At 43.8% G+C, this 19,190-nt stretch overlaps 1 protein-coding gene across 1 annotated transcript in view; it reads right to left on the reverse strand.

Annotated features, from left to right (window-relative positions):
- LOC128688700 (facilitated trehalose transporter Tret1-like) overlaps window positions 1-19,190 on the reverse strand; it is a 229,795-nt gene that overhangs the window by 180,218 nt on the left and 30,387 nt on the right. The gene's annotated exons all lie outside the window — the stretch shown is intronic.

A 19,190-nucleotide genomic window follows, 5' to 3' on the forward strand; every position in this document is an offset into this window, starting at 1 on the left:
TAAGTGCCTCCAGATCAGTCCAATCTAGGTTTGAAACTCACGACAACCCTAAACCTCCAACTTACTATGCACGAGAACCCACGTCTTCAAACTCACCATGCATGATGACAACCACAGATTCACCATTCATAAAGTCAATTACTCACAGACTCATCACGCACGACTACACTCTCCCACAGACTCATAGTGAACGACGACACTCAGCGGCAGACGCAATATACACAAAATTGGAGTTTCTGTTATGAGTGGAAATTCTTTCAATTCGCAACTCTGTCGTAGTGTAGTAAATATTGTCCTAGTGATGACTGAAGGCGCAGATAACTGTGAATTTTATCACTTCTTGAATAACTGCATTATTTATAATGATAATTTTTGATTGGTGGAATGATCAGGTAAAGAGAGTAGTAAGAGAGAAAAAGTTAGCAAATGAGAGGTTTTTAGAAAGTAGAAGTGATGCAAGGAGAGAGGAGTATATGGAGAGAAAAAAAGCGGTTAAGAGAGTGGTGAAGGAATGTGAAAGAAGAGCAAGTGAGAGAGATTGGGTGAGATGCTATCAACAAATTTTGTTGAGAAAAAGAAAATGTTTTAGAGCGAGAGTAATAAATTGAGAAAGCCTTAAGAACGAGTGGATCTGACATTTAAAATTAGGAGAGGAGAGTTATTATATGGAGAGTAAGAGGTATCAGGAACATGGAAGGAATATTTTGAGGTATTCTTAATGTTAATGAAGATAGGGAATCTGTGATTTCTTGTATTTGACAGGGAAGTATAACAGCTTGTAGGAGTGGGGAAGAACCAGTTCTGAGTACGGGGGAGAATGAAAGGGAAAAAAGCAGCTGAAATTGATGGGATAAAGACAGAAATGTTAAAAGCAGGTGGGGATATAGTTTTGGAGTGGGTAATGCTTTCATTTAAATGTATGAAAGAGGGTAAGGTACCTAGGGATTGGCAGAGAGCATGCATAGTTCCTTTGTATAAAGGCAAAGGGAGCTTTAAAATTATAGGGAAATAACCCTGATGAGTATATCTGGTAAAGTGTACAGAAGATTTACTATTGAAAGAATTAAGAGTATGACGGAGAGCAGAATTGCAGATGAACAAGAAAGCTTTAGGAATGGTAGGGGGTGTGTAGATCAAGTGTTTGCAGCGAAACATATAGGTGAACAGTATTTAGATAAGGGTAAAGAGGGTTTTGTTGCATTTATGGATTTGGGAAAGACATATGAGAGGGTAGATAGGGGGGCAATGTGGCAGATGTGCCAATGTATGAAATATGAGGTAGGTTACTGAACTTGACTCACGAAATCATAATGACACGATTGCAAACAAACCATACCACAGGCGGGATTTGAACCCGCGGTCAGAGAGTCTCAAAACTGCAGACCGTCGCGTTAGCCACTGGACCAGCTAGCCACAATAAGATTCATCCAACTAGGTATATTTCTACACCATAGGAAGGTTAGCATAGGCACCACTGTGACCATATACCTAGTTGGATGAATCTTATTGTGGCTAGCTGGTCCAGTGGCTAACGTGACCGTCTGGAGTTTTGAGACTCTCTGACCGCGGGTTCAAATTCCGCCCTTGGTATGGTTTGTTTACAATCGTGTCATTACGATTTCGTGAGTCATGTTAACGGCTTTGAGGGGACTTGAGCTAGAGTTCGTCACGGCCACGCTAGCTGGAGATTCGTCTGTAAAAACTTGCATTTGTGGTCACAGTGGTGCCTATGCTAACCTTCCTATGGTGTAGAAATATACCTAGTTGAATGAATCTTATTGTGGCTAGCTGGTCCAGTGGCTAACGCGACGGTCTGGAGTTTTGAGACTCTCTGACCGCGAGTTCAAATCCCGCCCGTGGTATGGTAGGTTACTGAAAGCAGTGAAGAGTTTTTACGAGGATACTGACGTTCAGGTTAGAGTATCTTGGAGAGAGAGAGATTATTTCTCTGTAAAAGTAGGCCTTAGACAAGGATGTGTGATGTCACCATGGTTGTTCAGTATTTTAATAAATGGGGTTATAATAGACGTGAATGCTCGGGTGTTGGCAAGAATTATGGGATTAAGAGATGAAGAATCTCACACAAAGTGGGAGATGTCACGGTTTCTTTTTCCTGATCTCACTCTGCTTTTGGGAGATTATGAAGAGAAGTTGCAGAGGCTGGCGGACGAGTTTGGTAGGGTATATAAAAAAAGGAAATTGAAAGTGAACATGGGAAAGTGTAAGGTGATGAGGGGAAACAAAAATTAGTTAATAAAAGACTGGATATCAGATTGGAGGGAGGGAGTATGGAGGAAATGAATGTATTCAGATATGTGGGAGTGGACTTGTCAGTAGATGGGTCTATGAAAGACGAGGTGAATCATAGAATTGATGAGGGGGAAAAAGGTGAGTGGTGCACCGAGGAGTCCATGTAGATGCAGAACGTTATCCACGGAAGCAAAGAGGGAAATGTATGAGAGTATAGTTATACCAATTTTCTTATATGGGTGTGAAGCATGGATGGTGAATGTTACAACAAGGAGAAGGCTGGAGGCAGTGGCGTCATGTCAGAGGGCAGAGTGCAGTATGAATATAATACACAGAATCAGTAGTTTGGAAATTAGGAGGTGCAAAGATTACTAAAAGTATTATGCAGAGATGATGGAAAGAAACAGATTGACTTGGAGAGTATTTAAATCAGTAGTGGGTAGGGGTCTGCTTAGGAAAGGTTGGAGGGAGGGAATAAAGGAGGGTCTGTGTGCATGGGGCTTGGACTTGCAGCAAGCATGCGTAAGCATGTTCGATAGGAGTGGAGATAAATGGATTTTATGACTTGACATGCTGTTAAAGTGTGAACAAAGTAACATTTATGAAGAGATTCAGGGAAACTGGCAAGCCGGACTTGAGTCCTGGAATTGGCAAATATTGTGCCTGAACTCTGAAGGAGGGGTGTTGATGTTGCAGCTTTATAGCTGGTATAAACCTAGGTAATAAATACCGACAAGTTTGTTTAGAAAGACACATAAGCAAAACACTATGACATTTATTGGAAAACGTTTCGGTCCTTGGACCTTGATCACTTCTAACATACAGAGGTAGAAAGACATTATATATAGGCAGAGAGTGAGGCGTAAGTGACGCATGGTGACCTGAAGGATGCCATGTTGGGTTGAGGACGGGTGGACGATGAGATCATGTGACTCCTGTGTTGTTGGGTTGGTGGTGCTTAGCCTGCTTGAGTATCATGTATGCTAATGTTTCAGAAATTTTGTGGTTTCCAGTGATACAATCTATTGTGTCGGTGACGGCGATTAGCAAGGCTTCTAGGCACCCTCTGCGTCTGAGGTCTGGTTCGGTGAGAACGAGTTATGCCTCATCCCAGTTCATCAAATGCCCCGTGGAGTCTCTGTGGCATGCCTGTGTAAGGTACGCCTGTATCCACCACAGAGACTCCACGGGGCATTTGATGAACTGGGATAGACACAGCCATCAGCATTTTGGGGGGATTCTTTATCAAAAGTTTTTTTACTGTATCAAGATTTTTAAATACAACTTTGATATCAAAAGTCTTAAGAAGAGAAGGCATATCAACCAAGTTTTCATGGTAAGAGAGAACCAACATATTTTTAGTTGAATAAGGCTGGTTGTCCCTTTTTGGATTGTAAAAAGTATTTCTAGCAATTTTAAAAGATTTATCAATTATGTTTCTTGGATATTTCAGATCATTAGCTATTTCATAAATTTTGGATATTTCTTCATCTATGAACTCTAGACTACAAATACGCAAAGCTCTCAAAAACACTGCTGAGAAAGCAGTTTAACTCTATCTTGATCTATGCTCTATGTACACTGTTATTCTTCACATCAAGATACAGTTAAACTATTTTTCTCAGCAGTGTTTTTGAGAGCTTTGCGTATTTGTAGTCTAGAGTTCATAGATCAAGAAATATCCAAAATTTATGAAATAGCTAATGATCTGAAATACCCAAGAAACGTAATTGATAAATCTTTTAAAATTGCTAGAAATACTTTTTACAATCCAAAAAGGGACAACCAACCTTATTCAACTAAAAATATGTTGGTTCTCCATCACCATGAAAACTTGGTTGATATGCCTTCTCTTCTTAAGACTTTCAATATCAAAGTTGGATTTAAAAATCTTGATACAGTAAAAAAAACTTTTGATAAAGAATTCCCCCCAAAATGCTGACGGATGTGTCTATAAGATTCCTTGTAAAATTTGCAATAAAGTTTATTACGGTTAAACTGGTAAAAGTCTCGAACTAAGATTAAAACAACATAAATATAGCATTAGAATTGAACAGGATTCCAATGCTCTATGTATTCATGAGAGAAATTTTAACCGTCCAATTGATTTTCAAAAAATTGAGAAAGTTGTATCAAGCAAGTCCATGGTCGACAGGAATATAATTGAACCTTGTTTCATAAACAGCAATTTTGAATATAATATATTTCCTTTGGTGTATATAAATTAGATCCATTTATAATTAATAAAATTCGGGAAAAATTTAATAATACATTGGACAAAAAATATATCTTAATTCTTGGGTAGAATATTTTGTTAGTGGGAAGTCGTGAAGGACCTGTCTAGTTGGGCCAGTGGGCCTGCTGAAGTGTTCCTCCTTTCTTATGAGTCGGGTGTCGTCGCACATCAGGTGTTGCTTTGTTGTGGGATGTGATGGTAAGGTGTGGTCTAGACCCTTTATATGCCTTCCTCTGATGTGTTGTCTTTATAGTTCCTTGATAATGCGGAAAGTCACGAAAGCACTTGGAACTTTGCTATCCTTTCACAATGATTGTTTTGCATATATATATATATATATATATATATATATATATATATATATATATATATATCTATATATATATATATGTGTGTGTGTGTGTGTGTGTGTGTGTGTGTGTGTGTGTGTGTGTGTGTGTGTGTGTGTGTGTGTGTGTACTCACCTATTTGTGGTTGCAGGGGTCGAGTCTTAGCTCCTGGCCCCGCCTCTTCACCGGTTGCTACTGGGCCCTCTCTCTCCCTGCTTCATGAGCTTTATCAAACCTCGTCTTAAAACTGTGTATGGTTCCTGCCTCCACTACGTCATTTTCTAGGCTATTCCACTGCCTTACAACTCTATGACTGAAGAAATACTTCCTAATATCTCTCTGACTCATTTGTGTCTTCAACTTCCAATTGTGGCCTCTTGTTTCTGTGTCCCCTCCCTGGAACATCCTGTCTTTGTCCACCTTGTCTATTCCACGCAGTATTTTATATGTCGTTATCATGTCTCCCCTGACCCTCCTGTCCTCCAGTGTCGTCAGGCCGATTTTCCTTAATCTTTCTTCATAGGACATTCCCCTTAGCTCTGGAACTAACCTTGTCGCAAACCTTTGTACTTTCTCTAGTTTCTTGACGTGCTTTATCAAGTGCGGGTTCCAAACAGGTGCTGCATACTCCAGTATGGGCCTGACATACACGGTGTACAGTGTCTTGAACGATTCCTTACTAAGGTATTGGAATGCTGTTCTCAGGTTTGCCAGGCGCCCATATGCTGCAGCAGTTATCTGGTTGATGTGTGCTTCCGGAGACATGCTCGGTGTTATACTCACCCCAAGATCTTTCTCCTTGAGTGAGGTTTGCAGTCTTTGGCCACCTAGCCTATACTCGGTCTGTGGTCTTCTGTGCCCTTCCCCTATCTTCATGACTTTGCATTTGGCAGGATTAAATTCGAGAAGCCATTTGCTGGACCAGGTGTCCAGTCTGTCCAGGTCTCTTTGAAGTCCTGCCTGGTCCTCATCAGATTTAATTCTCCTCATTAACTTCACATCATCTGCAAACAGGGACACTTCTGAGTCTAACCCTTCCATCATGTCGTTCACATATACCAAAAATAGCACTGGTCCTAGGACTGACCCCTGTGGGACCCCGCTCGTCACAGGTGCCCACTGTGACACATCATTACGTACCATGACTCGTTGTTGTCTCCCTGTCAGGTATTCTCTGATCCATTGTGTGTGTGTGTGTGTGTGTGTGTGTGTGTGTGTCTGTGTGGGTGTGTGTAAACACATCAGTCGATTCCCACCAAGGCAAGGTGGTCCAAAAAAAGAAAAACTTTCATCATTCACTCCATCACTGTTTTGTCAGAGGTACGCTTACACTACAGTTATAAAACTGCAACATTAACACCCCTCCTTCAGAGTGCAGACACTGTACTTCCCATCTCCAGGGCTCAAGTCCGGCCTGCCAGTTTCCCTAAATGTTACTTTCCAACAGCACGTCAAGTATTAAAAATCATTTGTTTTCATTCACTCCTATCAAATACGCTCACTCATGCTTGCTGGAAGTCCAATGCCCTTGCACACAAAACCTCCTTTGCCCCCTCCCTCCCTCCAATCTTTCCTAGGTTGACCCCTACCCCACCTTCCCCCCACTGCAGATTTATACACTCTAGAAGTCATTCTATTTTGTTCCACGCTCTCTACATGTCTGAACCACCTCAACATCCCCTCCTCATCACTCTGGATAATATTTTCCAAACTACGAATTCTCTGCATTATTTTCACACCACACACTGCCCTCAGACATGACATCTCCACTGTCTCCAGCCTTCTCCTTGTTGCAACATTCACCACCCATGCTTCACACCCATATAATAGTGTTGATATAACTATACTCTCATACATTCCCCTTTGCTTCCATGGACAAAGTTCTTTGTCTCCACAGACTCCTAAGTGTGCAACTCACCCATTACCCCTCATCAGTTCTATGACTCCCTTCATCCTTCACAGACCCATCTGCTGACACGTCTACTCCTAAATATCTCCTAAATATCTCCTAAATACTCTCTCCCACCAATCTGATAGCCAGTCTTTCGTTACTTAATCTTTTTATCATCACCTTACTCTCTCCTATATCCACTTTTAATTTTCATCTTTTACATACCCTACCAAACTCATCCACCAACCTCTGCAACTTCTCTTCAGAATCTCCCAAAAGCACAGTGTCATCAGCAAAGAGCAACTGTGACAATGCCCACTTTGTGTTAGATTCCTCATCTTTTAACTCCACACCTCTTGCCAAGACTCGCGCAATCACTTCCTTTACAACCCAATCTATAAATATATTAAATAACCACGTTGACATCACACATCTTTTTCTAAGGCCTACTTTTACTGGGAAATTGTCTCCTCTCCTACATATTATAACTTGAGCCTGACTATCCTCATAAAAAATCTTCACTGCTTTCAGAACCTACCTTCAATTCCATACACCTGCAACATTTGCCACATTGCCCCCCTATCCACTCTGTCATACGCCTTTTCAAAATCCATAAATCCAACAAAAACTTCTTTACCTTTATCAAAATACTGTTCACCTATATGTTTCACTGTAAACACTTGGTCTACACATCCCCTACCTTTACTAAAACCTTTTTGTTCATCTGCTAACCTACTCTCTGTCTTACTCTTAATTCTTTCAGTAATAACTCTACAGTACACTTTAGCAGGTAAATTCAACAAACTTATTCCCCTATAATTTTTGCCCTCTCTTTTGTCTCCTTTGCATTTATGCAAAGGAACTATGCATGCTCTCTGCCAATCCTTAGGTACCTTGTCCTCTTCTATACATTTATGAAATAATAACACCAACCACTCCAAAACTATATGTCCACTTGCTTTTAACTTTTCCATCTTTATCCCATCAATCTGAGCTGCCTTACTCCCTGTCATTCTACCCACTGCCTCAAGAATTTTCCCCACACTCAAAACTGGCTCTTCCTCACTCCTACAAGATGTTATTCCTCCTTGCCCTATACATGAAATCACAGCTTCCCTATCTTCATCAACATTCAACAATTCCTAAAAATGTTCCCTCCATCTTCCCGATACCTCTAACTTTGCATTTAATAACTCTCTTCTCCTATTTTTAAATGTCAAATCCATTCGTTCCCTAGGCTTCCTCAGCATATTAATCTCACTCAATAATTTTTTCTATTTTCAACAAAATTTGTTGATAACATCTCACCCACTCTCTCATTTGTTCACTTTTTTCATTTCTTCACCACTCTCTTAACCACTCCTTTTCTCTCCATGTTCTCTTCTCTCCTTGTATCACTTCTACTTTGTAAAAATCTCTCATATGCTTACTTTTTCTCCCTTGCTACTCTCTTTACATTATCATTCCACCAACCGCTCTTCTTTCCTCCCACATCCACTTTCCTGTAACCACAAACATCTACTGAACACTCTAACAGAGCATTCTTAAACTGGGATGCTTTAATGTGCGTGGATGTATTGCAGATGATAAGAAAGATATGATTACTGATGTTACAAATGAAAAGAAGTTGGATGTCCTGGTCATAAGCAAAACAAAGCTGATGGGGGTAAGCGAGTTTCAGTGGGGAGAAATAAATGGGATTAAGTCAGGAGTATCTGAGAGACTTAAAGCTAAGAAAGGGGTAGCAATAATGTTGAAGGATCAGTTATGGAAGGAGAAGAGGGAATATAAATGTACATATTCAAGGATTATGTGGATTAAAATAAGGGTCGGATGCAAAAACTGGGTCATAATAAGTATGTATGCACCTGGAGAAGAGAGAAGTGTAGAAGAGAGAGAGAAATTTTGGGAGAAGTTAAGCAAATGTATAGGAACTTTTGAACCAAGTGAGAGAGTAATTGTGGTAGAGGACCTTAATTCTAAAGAATGAGAAGCATTTAGAGAGGGTGTGGTAGGTAAGTTTGTGGTACCAGGCGTAAATGATAATGGGAGTCCTTTCACTGAACTTTGTATAGAAAAGAGTTTAATTATAGGTAATACAAATACATTTCTTGAAATTTATTCGGTCCTAAAGTTCCACAGGGCAGATACGTCGTACAAAGATTCCAACAGGTCGTGGATGGAACGGTTGGGTTGGGTGGCCCTTACACCCACCCAAAACACACACACACACACACACACACACCCGGGTTGGTGAAGGCAGTTGGAAGGTACACACACCTGTTAATATGTTGCCCAGATTGCCCCAATTGAATTTACCAACATTTAACGGAACCCTAACATAGCACATTGCTTTCTGGGATCAGTTTAAAGCCCAGATAGATAACAGAAACGATTTGTCAGATGCCGTCAAATTGCAGTATTTGCAATCACAGCTCAAAGGTGAAGCCCTAGACTTGGTCCGCAACTACAAGATTACTGACACCAATTACCAACATGGCAAAGACCAGTTAAAGGACATGTTTGGCAACACTGAAGAGATAAAGGTGGCCATACTTTATCGGTTGTTGGATCTAGAGGCTTGCCGAAATGACAGTCAAAGCCTAGAGAAGTTCCACATTGAAATTATGAGCTTGACAAATAGTTTCAGAAATTTACATGATGAGGATGATTCAGAATGGGTCATTAGTCAGGTGATCCAGAGGAAACTGGCTAGCACTACAGTACACGAGTTGCATTTGAAATAGTGGACAAACCAGTTCACGATACAACAATTGTTGAGGGGTTGGGAAATCTCGTTTCTCATTTGAGTATAAGTGTGAGAGAAGAGTCACCACCATAAACACATAAAAACTAATGTTGGAGTGTACTATGGTAAAAAAGTGTCTAAGGCAAGAACCTCTAAGCAGAATCTCAGAGGCACTCATGCCAGAATATGCATGTTCTGGGAAGGCAAACACACTAGCACGAGTTGCTCTGAGTATACAGCACTGAGCAGTAGGCAACAGAGACTAAAGGAGTTGAGACTCTGCTTCAAATGTTGTGGGGAACACTTTGCCAGAGACTGTGACACCCAGCTCAGTGCCGAGTCTGTTGCAGAAGTAAGCACCATACTGCACAAAGTCCCAATAATTTATAGGAACCCCAGGCTAGTAGGGATATCAGGTAGAGATAGAAAGTGAGTCTGAGCCTGAAATGGTAGCCAGCGTGATTAGTGGGAGTGAAGTCTCTAATCCAAGTGAGAATCACGGAGGTGCTGCCCTACCTACAGTCATGGCAGAGGTCCGAAACAACCTGATTATTCTTTGACTCAGGAACACAAGTATCCTTGATAACAAAGAAGTTAGTGGCTAAATTAAAGTTGAAGGCCACCAGGAAAGTCAGTAAGACATTGAAAGGGGCTATAAGTCAGGTCCCACCCAAATCTTATGATGTTGTGGATGTCACAGCTAAATTAGGTGGACATTGCAGAAACATTACAGCCTTGACTCAAGAAATCGTAATGACACGATTGCAAATAAACCATACCCCCGGCCGGGATTGAACCCGCGGTCATAGAGTCTCAAAACTCCAGCCCGTCGCGTTAGCCACTAGACCAGCTAGCCACAATAAGATTCATCCAACTAGGTATATTTCTACACCATAGGAAAGTTAGCACAGGCACCTCTGTGACCACAAATGCAAGTTTTTACAGACGAATCTCCAGCTAGCGTGGCCGTGACGAACTCTAGCTCAAGTCCCTTCACTGCTGGATGAATCTTATTGTGGCTAGCTGGTCTAGTGGCTAACGCGACGGGCTGGAGTTTTGAGACTCTATGACCGCGGGTTCAATCCCGGCCGGGGGTATGGTTTATTTGCAATCGTGTCATTACGATTTCTTGAGTCATGTTGACGGCAGTGAAGGGACTTGAGCTAGAGTTCGTCACGGCCACGCTAGCTGGAGATTCGTCTGTAAAAACTTGCATTTGTGGTCACAGAGGTGCCTGTGCTAACTTTCCTATGGTGTAGAAATATACCTAGTTGGATGAATCTTATTGTGGCTAGCTGGTCTAGTGGCTAACGCGACGGGCTGGAGTTTTGAGACTCTATGACCGCGGGTTCAATCCCGGCCGGGGGTATGGTTCATTACAGCCTTAGTGGTAGAGATGTTACCCACGGCAATTACAGCAAGAGGTCTTGCTGCAGCAGCCAAGCGATTGAAAGACCTTGGCGTGAAGATAAGATAAGATAAGATAAGATTTCGTTCGGATTTTTAAGCCCGGAGGGTTAGCCACCCAGGATAACCCAAGAAAGTCAGTGCGTCATCGAGGACTGTCTAACTTATTTCCATTGGGGTCCTTAATCTTGTCCCCCAGGATGCGACCCACACCAGTCGACTAACACCCAGGTACCTATTTGCTGCTAGGTGAACAGGACAACAGGTGTAAGGAAACGTGTCGAAATGTTTCCACCCGCCGGGAATCGAACCCGGGCCCTCTGTGTGTGAAGCGGGAGCTTTAGCCACCAGGCCACCGGGCAGACCAGGGAATTACCACTGACAGTCAGAAATGTAGGTATCCTGGTGGGAGCCAATCAGATAGATGACTTCCTGTCTACACGACAGACGTTTAGGGAAGGAATTGGTTTATACAGATCTCCAGTAGGATACATCATAGGTGGCAGGATTCCACCTGAATTCCCTGCCATGCCAGAGAGGGAAAAAGGTGTCCCCATGATAGCTGGGGGAGTAGTGATAATGAGTACCAGTATACACGATGAACCGCCAGGGAAGCTGAACCAGGTAGGGAGTGACGAACACTCAGCCACCTTGGGAAAACACTTTTATGGGGTATGTAAAGAGGGAGATAGATTGCCATTAAATCCAGGGAACCTCGTATCAGTGGGAGGAAAGGCTACCAGGGCATGTGGGCCAATGGGTGGGAAAGTTTGGAGCCACTCATTCAAGGCTAGACATACGAAAGCAGTTAAAGTTAAAGGAAAGAGTGCTAAGACCACCGGAACCAACAAGTTTACACCCCAAGAGGGCCACATAGGGAAAACTAGACGGTTCTAGTTAGACCAAAGTCTGCTCGATGAGAGTGGCCGAACGGCACTCGTGTCCAGGGTTCGCTGTGGGGGCTTGTGGAAGGTGAACTTGATGTAGACTTAGCACCTACCTTCGCTGGCGGGAGGATGTGGAAATTTATTTGGTCCTAAAGTTCCACAGAGCAGATACGTCGTACAAAGATCCCAACAGGTCGCAGATGTAACAGCTGGGTTGGGTGGCCCTTACACCAACCCAAAACACACACACACACCCGGGTTGGTGAAGGTGGTTGGAAGGTACTTCTTAATTGATAGATTTACCCTTCAAGGAAGCGGTAGGTAGTTTATACTGTTAGTGAACTAATATTAGGACAATTGAGGCAACTGTAGATAATAATAATGTAGACCTAAGACCTTAACATAGGTAGTAACAGGCCGATAATGAAGGCAAACACTAGGTTATATTAGCCAGGGAGAACTGGCAGCCTAAGTTTGAATGCTGGGAACACAGGATTTTGAGACCGAGTGCCTCCTCCTATGACCAGACACCGTCAGAGCAACATGTGCCGTGATCAGCAGGTGGCACCCCCAAGTGTCTTCACATACTAGACCTGGGGAAATCTGGTGGAGGCACCTCAAAGTACTGTAGATGTCCTCCTCTGTCAGGCCCATACAGTAAGACAAGACCTCCCTTTCTTTCTTGGGATTCTGGCCAGTTTCTGGGGGAAATTGCGAGTGAGTCGAGCTGTGGGCCTTTGTGCAGACGGGCGGCCCATGACCAGTATGTACCGGCATCACTCTGTCAGGCTTAGAAGCTAGTGTCTATTTCTGCAAAGTTATACTAGGGGATACACACCCCCTTGGAAACAGGAATTTCTGAGGTGCAGACAGGTCACTAATTTCGACTGAATATTGCAGAATTTAAAGCTCCCGGTTGCACGTGGTCCTGAGGGGAAGTCCAAAGGGGCTGAAGCTTAGGGAGGTTGAAGATCGGGATAAATTCTCCAACACCAAGTAAGTTAGTCCTTTATTCATGCATGTAGGTGAGATTTTCTTGCAACATCAGTCATTTAAGGAAATCTGTCCTATAAGCCACTTGTAAGGCTGAGGTACCGACCTCAGAGTTCGGCGTCAACAGAGCTTGCTAGGGTAAGCAACTCACATGGAGGCAGTCTAGACAAATTTTCACTGTAAGCTAGTTTGCTTAGGCGCACACAGGTACTGTGCATGGATTGCCACATATAGCAGCATAGTGTAGAGAAACTGGGGATAACCCAAGAAGTCAGACAGAGATCTGTTTTACTGCTAAATTAAGGTCGAATCCAGCAAATCGCGCAGGCACATAGGCTAGGACAAATAAGATAAGATAAGATTTCGTTCGGATTTTTAACCCCGGAGGGTTAGCCACTCAGGATAACCCAAGAAAGTCAGTGCGTCATCGAGGACTGTCTAACTTATTTCCATTGGGGTCCTTAATCTTGTCCCCCAGGATGCGACCCACACCAGTCGACTAACACCCAGGTACCTATTTGCTGCTAGGTGAACAGGACAACAGGTGTAAGGAAACGTGTCGAAATGTTTCCACCCGCCGGGAATCAAACCCGGGCCCTCCGTGTGTGAAGCGGGAGCTTTAGCCACCAGGCCACCGGGCCACAGCCACCAGGCCACCGGGCCACAACTCACAACTCACAACTAGTTTGTTCAGGCACACACAGGTACTGTGCATGGATTGACATACATAGCAGCATAGTGAGGAGAACCAAGGGATAGCCCAAGAGGTCAGACAGTGATCTATTTTACTGCTAAATTATTGAAAGAAGGCTTGGGAGACAGGACTAAAGCGTGCACACAGTCACATGTGAACATAAGAGGGCCATAAACCCTGCCCTAAAGGCTACCTCCAGTGTCTCCCTCCTTCTTTCCCTCCTCCTCCTCCTCCTCCTCCTCCTCCTCCTCCTCCTCCTCCACCTACACCCTATCACTCTCGCTCCCACACTCACTCATTCACACAAACACAAACATACATTTAACTATGCGTTCACACTCTCTCTCTCTCTCTCTCTCTCTCTCTCTCTCTCTCTCTCTCTCTCTCCCCTCTCTTTCTCTCTCTCTCTCTCTCTCTCTCTCTCTCTCTCTCTCTCTCTCTCTCTCTCCCCCACTCTCTCTCTCCCCTCTCTTTCTCTCTCTCTCCTCTCTCTCTCTCCTCTCTCTCTCTCTCTCTCTCCCCTCTTTCTCTCTCTCCTCTCTCTCTCTCTTTCTACCTCCCTCAGCCAGCAGACTCGTGGAAACTGACCGCGCACCCCCTAGCCCTGTCCTTCCCTATCTCCCCCCTCCTGCTTTCTCTCTTTATCCCTCTCTCTCACTATCCCTCTTTTTTTCTCTCCCTCTTTCTCTCTCCCTCTTTCTCTCTCCCTCTTTCTCTCTCCCTCTTTCTCTCTCCCTCTTTCTCTCTCCCTCTTTCTCTCTCCCTCTTTCTCTCTCCCTCTTTCTCTCTCCCTCTTTCTCTCTCCCTCTTTCTCTCTCCCTCTTTCTCTCTCCCTCTTTCTCTCTCCCTCTTTCTCTCTCCCTCTTTCTCTCTCCCTCTTTCTCTCTCCCTCTTTCTCTCTCCCTCTTTCTCTCTCCCTCTTTCTCTCTCCCTCTTTCTCTCTCCCTCTTTCTCTCTCCCTCTTTCTCTCTCCCTCTTTCTCTCCCTCTTTCTCTCCCTCTTTCTCTCTCCCTCTTTCTCTCTCCCTCTTTCTCTCTCCCTCTTTCTCTCTCCCTCTTTCTCTCTCCCTCTCTCTCTCTTTCTACCTCCCTCCTTCAGCCAGCAGACTCGTGGAAACTGACGTGCACCCCCCTAACCCTATCCTTCCCTCTCTCCCTTTTTTTGTGTTTTACACAGGGTTTGACAAGATTAGGTTAAGAATCCCTACCTTTATTGACAAGCTATTTACAGGTTAAGGATTCCTAACTTTATTGGCAAGCTAAGAGCTGTTACCTACATCAGCTCATTTGAAAGCATTTTTATTGTTATGAGACATACAATTAGGGAACAGGATGAAGTTGGGGCCATCTGTGGGCCAGCATTTTCATTTGATCAACTGACTTTATCTCGTTGACATCATTATGCTGTACGAATGTGTTCCATACTCGAGTCATCCTGGGTATATATGATCTCAGATGGAGTGATGTTCTGGAGAAGGGTACTGCCAGAGTGAAGTTGCTGCTTTCTGCCCGTCTTGTGGCATAAAAGCTTGTTTCACGCTGTCCTCGAAGTGGATCCAAGTGTGGTACTTTGACAATATTGGCCTTGTACATAACAGTAAGGCCACCCACATCCCTCCTGTGTTGAAGGCACTGCTGAAATGACAGATCTATGCAGGATGGGTCCAGGCGAGAGATGAGATGTCTTGCTCTGTTCTCTACTCTGTCAAGTAGTTGCAGATGAGAGGGGGGGCAGGCAAACCAAAAAAGTGGAGCATACTCAAGGTGTGAGCGTACTTGTGCCTCGTACAGAATCTTGCAACCCCTACTGTCAAGCAGATGCGAGATACGGCGAAGTGCTGTAAGCTTCCAGGCTGCCTTGTTTGCAAGATTTACAACATGGTTCTTCATGGTTAGTTTGGAGTCAAATTTCACCCCAAGAATATCAACTTCTTCTGGTGCCAACACCCTCCCATTCATCTTTACTACTGCACCAGCATTACCATCATGGTGCCTAGAGACCATCATCATTTGTGCTTTCTCAGGTGCAAATGTTATTTGCCATCTATTTCCCCAAGCTGATATAGCTCTTAGCTGGTGATTGATGTAGCTTAGAGCAGCAGGCATTTCTTCTCTTGGATAAGTGAATATCAGTGTACAGTTGTCTGCATATGCATGGGATTCTGGGATGAGATGAAAAAGGTCGTTTAAGTAGATGTTCCATAACAATGGTCCCAGCACGCTTCCTTGTGGGACACTTGCCCCAATAGGATGTTTTGCTGATTCTGTTCCATTGAGAACTACACTTAGAGATCTACCATGAAGGTAATCATGGAGGAGACATAGCATAGCGCCTGCAATTCCCCCTCCCACTTTCTTTATCCCTCTCTCTCTCTCTCTCTCTCTCTCTCTCTCTCTCTCTCTCTCTCTCTCTCTCTTTCTCCCTTTCTCTCTCTCCCCTCTCTCTCTACCTCTCTCCCTCTCTCTCTCTCTCTCTGTTTCTCTTTCTACCTTTCTCTCTTCCCCCTCCCTCTCAGCTCTCTCTTCCCCTCCCTCTCAGTTCTCTCTTCCCTCTCCCTCTCGGTTCTCTCTTTATCCCACACAGCCCATTTCTCCACCCTTGTCTCTCTCGCTCTCTCCTCCCACAGCTTTTCCCCCACCCTCCTCTCTCTCTCTCTCTCTCTCTCTCTCTCTCTCTCTCTCTCTCTCTCTCTCTCTCTCCCTCTCTCTCCCTCTCTCTATCCTTCTCTCTCCCTCTTCCTCTTTCTATCTTTCCCTCTTTCTATCTTTCTCTCTCTTCCTCCCTCACATTTCTCTCTCTTTCATAGCCTTTTCCCTCACCCTCCTCTCTCTCTCCGTCTCTCTCTCTCTACCCTTTCTCTCCCCCTCTTATTCTCTCTCTCTCTCTCTCTCTCTCTTTCCTCTAGCCTTCTCCCTCCCCCCACACACACACCCTGGAAATACATAAACTTCTGTCTGTGGTAAGAAAAAAATGGGTGGCCCAAGAGGGCAGGAAACCAGAGATCTGGTGGACGAATCTGGGAGGAAAGATTAGGAGTTAGAGTTCAAAAAAAGGAAGAGTGGGGAAGGAAGATAGAAGAGCTTGGCAAGATAATGGAGGAGAGGATAGCTGAAGAGTGCAGGAAGTGGTAGCTACAAGTCCTAGCAGCAGAAGCTAGGATACAGTGCTTAGAAGAGGAACTGAAAAACCTAAAACAGATTGGAGAGACAAATTGCAATTCAGATGCAACATCAGGAAATTCTATGTCAGGCACAGACAAGGGAATGGTAAGAAACAAAGGAGATATGCCGCACATGAAGGCCCTATCAGACCCATGTGGGACCAGGGAAAAGATGAGGAGCACACTAAGATCAAATGACAGGTCTGAAGACAATGAAGGTATGTTATATGCAGAGACTAAACAACCAACTGCAGTAACAAGGAACAGCTGATCATGAAAGACAGTTCACTGAGCATAGAGGCTTCAGCAAGGACAGGGATTGAAGGCAAGAACATTTCAATGGAAGGAACTAAAACACCTCAGAGGATGCAAAGAGAGAATCGGTGGGAGGAGGAAAGGGAGAGGTCAGTTTTTGTCTACAGGCTCCAAGAAGCCGAAAGGGACACCTACGACAAAAGAAAACACGAGGAGGAAAAAGCGATTGAAGGCATCATGAAAACAATAGGTGAGGGCGATATGACCCAGGTGACAAATTTTCAGAGAATTGGGTGGTTTGTGAGTGGAAGGAAACGGCCTGTCAAAGTAATTTTCAAGGAAGAATCAGCTCGAACCAGGATCCTGCAAGAGAAATCACGACTGAGGGATAAACTGGTGTACTGGAGAGTATACCTCGATCGTGACAGAATGCAAGAAGAAAGAACTGCACTGAAAGAGAGGGTACAGAGATGCAAGAAGGAACTAGAGGAAATGATGAAGATGAGCAGGACCCAGACACAGGGAAAAGGACAAACACTGCCCCAGAAACTCCTGCAGAAGGACTCCAACCACGACAACCCCAACGCAACTGAGCAATCTAAACCAAAACCAACACACTGTTCTCTCTGCCACCAACCCCCACATCACAAACCTCACCCCTACAGCTGACCCCTATGGACATTCTGACCCCACCCCCTCATCACAAACCACACCCACACCACAGCCCCCCATAGGCCCCCACCAAGGCTCCCACTCCCCCAACCCCAATATTCTCCCAGGACCACAGTGATAGAAAAGAAGCTGAAAGTCTGGTACACTAACCCGGATGGAATAATGAATAAATATGAGGAGTGACACGAAAGAATCAGCAAGAAATCCCCAGACATCATAGCAGTCACAGAAACAAAACTCGCCGAGAAAATAACAGACGCAAGGAGGAGGGGTGGCACTGCTCATAAAAAAATAATGGGGATTTGAGGAAATGGAAAGCATGGACATGACTGGAGAAAGGGACTACATAATAGGTGCAATTCAATCTGGAGAACATAGTCATTGGAGTGATGTATAACCCACCACAGAACTGCAGGAGGCTAAGAGAGAAGTACGAAGAAAACAACAGAGTGATGGTGGACACACTGGCTGAGGTAGCAAGCAGAGCTCACTCAAGCAGAGCAAAGTTACTGGTAATGGGCGATTTCAATCACAGGGAGATCGACTGGGAAAACCTGGAGTCACACGGGGGTCCCAAAACATGGAGAGCCAAGATGATGGATGTGGTACTGGAAAACCTCATGCATCAACATGTCAGGGACACTACCAGAGAGAGAGGGGAGGATGAGCCAGGAAGACTGAACCTTGTGTTCACCCTGAGCAGTTCAGACATTGAGGACTTCACTTACGAGAGGCCCCTTGGAGCTAGCGATTGCGTGGTTCTGCGTTTTGAATATATAGTAGAGTTACAAATGGAGAAGGAAACAGGAATTGAATGGGTAAAGCCAAACTATAAAAGGGGAAACTACACAGGTATGAGAAAACTTTCTGCAAGAGGTTCAGTGGGACAGAGAACTGGTAGAAAAGTCAGTAAACGAGATGATGGAATATGTAACAACAAAATGCAAGGAGGCAGAGGAAAGGTTTGTTCCCAAGGGCAATAGAAATAATGGGAAGACCAAAGCGAGTCCTTGGTTTATCCGAAGGTGTAGGGAGGCAAGAACTAAGTGCACCACAAAATGGAAAAGGTACAGGAGGCAAAGGACCCTGGAAAATAAGGAGATTAGTTGAAGAGCCAGAAAAGAGTATGCACAGATAAGGAGGGAGGCACAGCGACAGTACGAAAACGACATAGCATCGAAAGTCAAGTATTACGATAAACTTTATAAACCATAGGTGATGTTAGTCTACGGGAGTTTTATATCATAATAAGGTTATAAGGAGATCGAAAAAACTTTGCAAGATGTATCTTTAATATAAAGTAGATATCGTTATAGACTTAAGGTATTTAATTGTACCTGGTAAATGATGCATCAGCTAAAAATACACATATATACATAAAATGAAAAATGAGAAAGATGAAAATGAATATGTAATATTTTAAAGCTGATTTTCGTCTTTTTAGCTAATAACGACGTAATATTAGATGGATGAACATATTTAGAGAAATCGCATGTCAGCGTAACATCAAGTCTGACCCAAAACTGCTGTATAGCCACATTAGGAGGAATACAACAGTCAAAGACCAGGTGATCATTCTGAGGAAAGAAGGTGGGGAACTCACAAGAAACGATCAAGAGGCATGTGAGGAACTCAACATGAGATTTAATGAAGTATTTACAGTGGAG

Source organism: Cherax quadricarinatus, chromosome 13 (genome assembly GCF_038502225.1).
Source record: "Cherax quadricarinatus isolate ZL_2023a chromosome 13, ASM3850222v1, whole genome shotgun sequence".
In the NCBI taxonomy this organism is placed as follows: Eukaryota; Metazoa; Arthropoda; class Malacostraca; order Decapoda; family Parastacidae; genus Cherax; species Cherax quadricarinatus.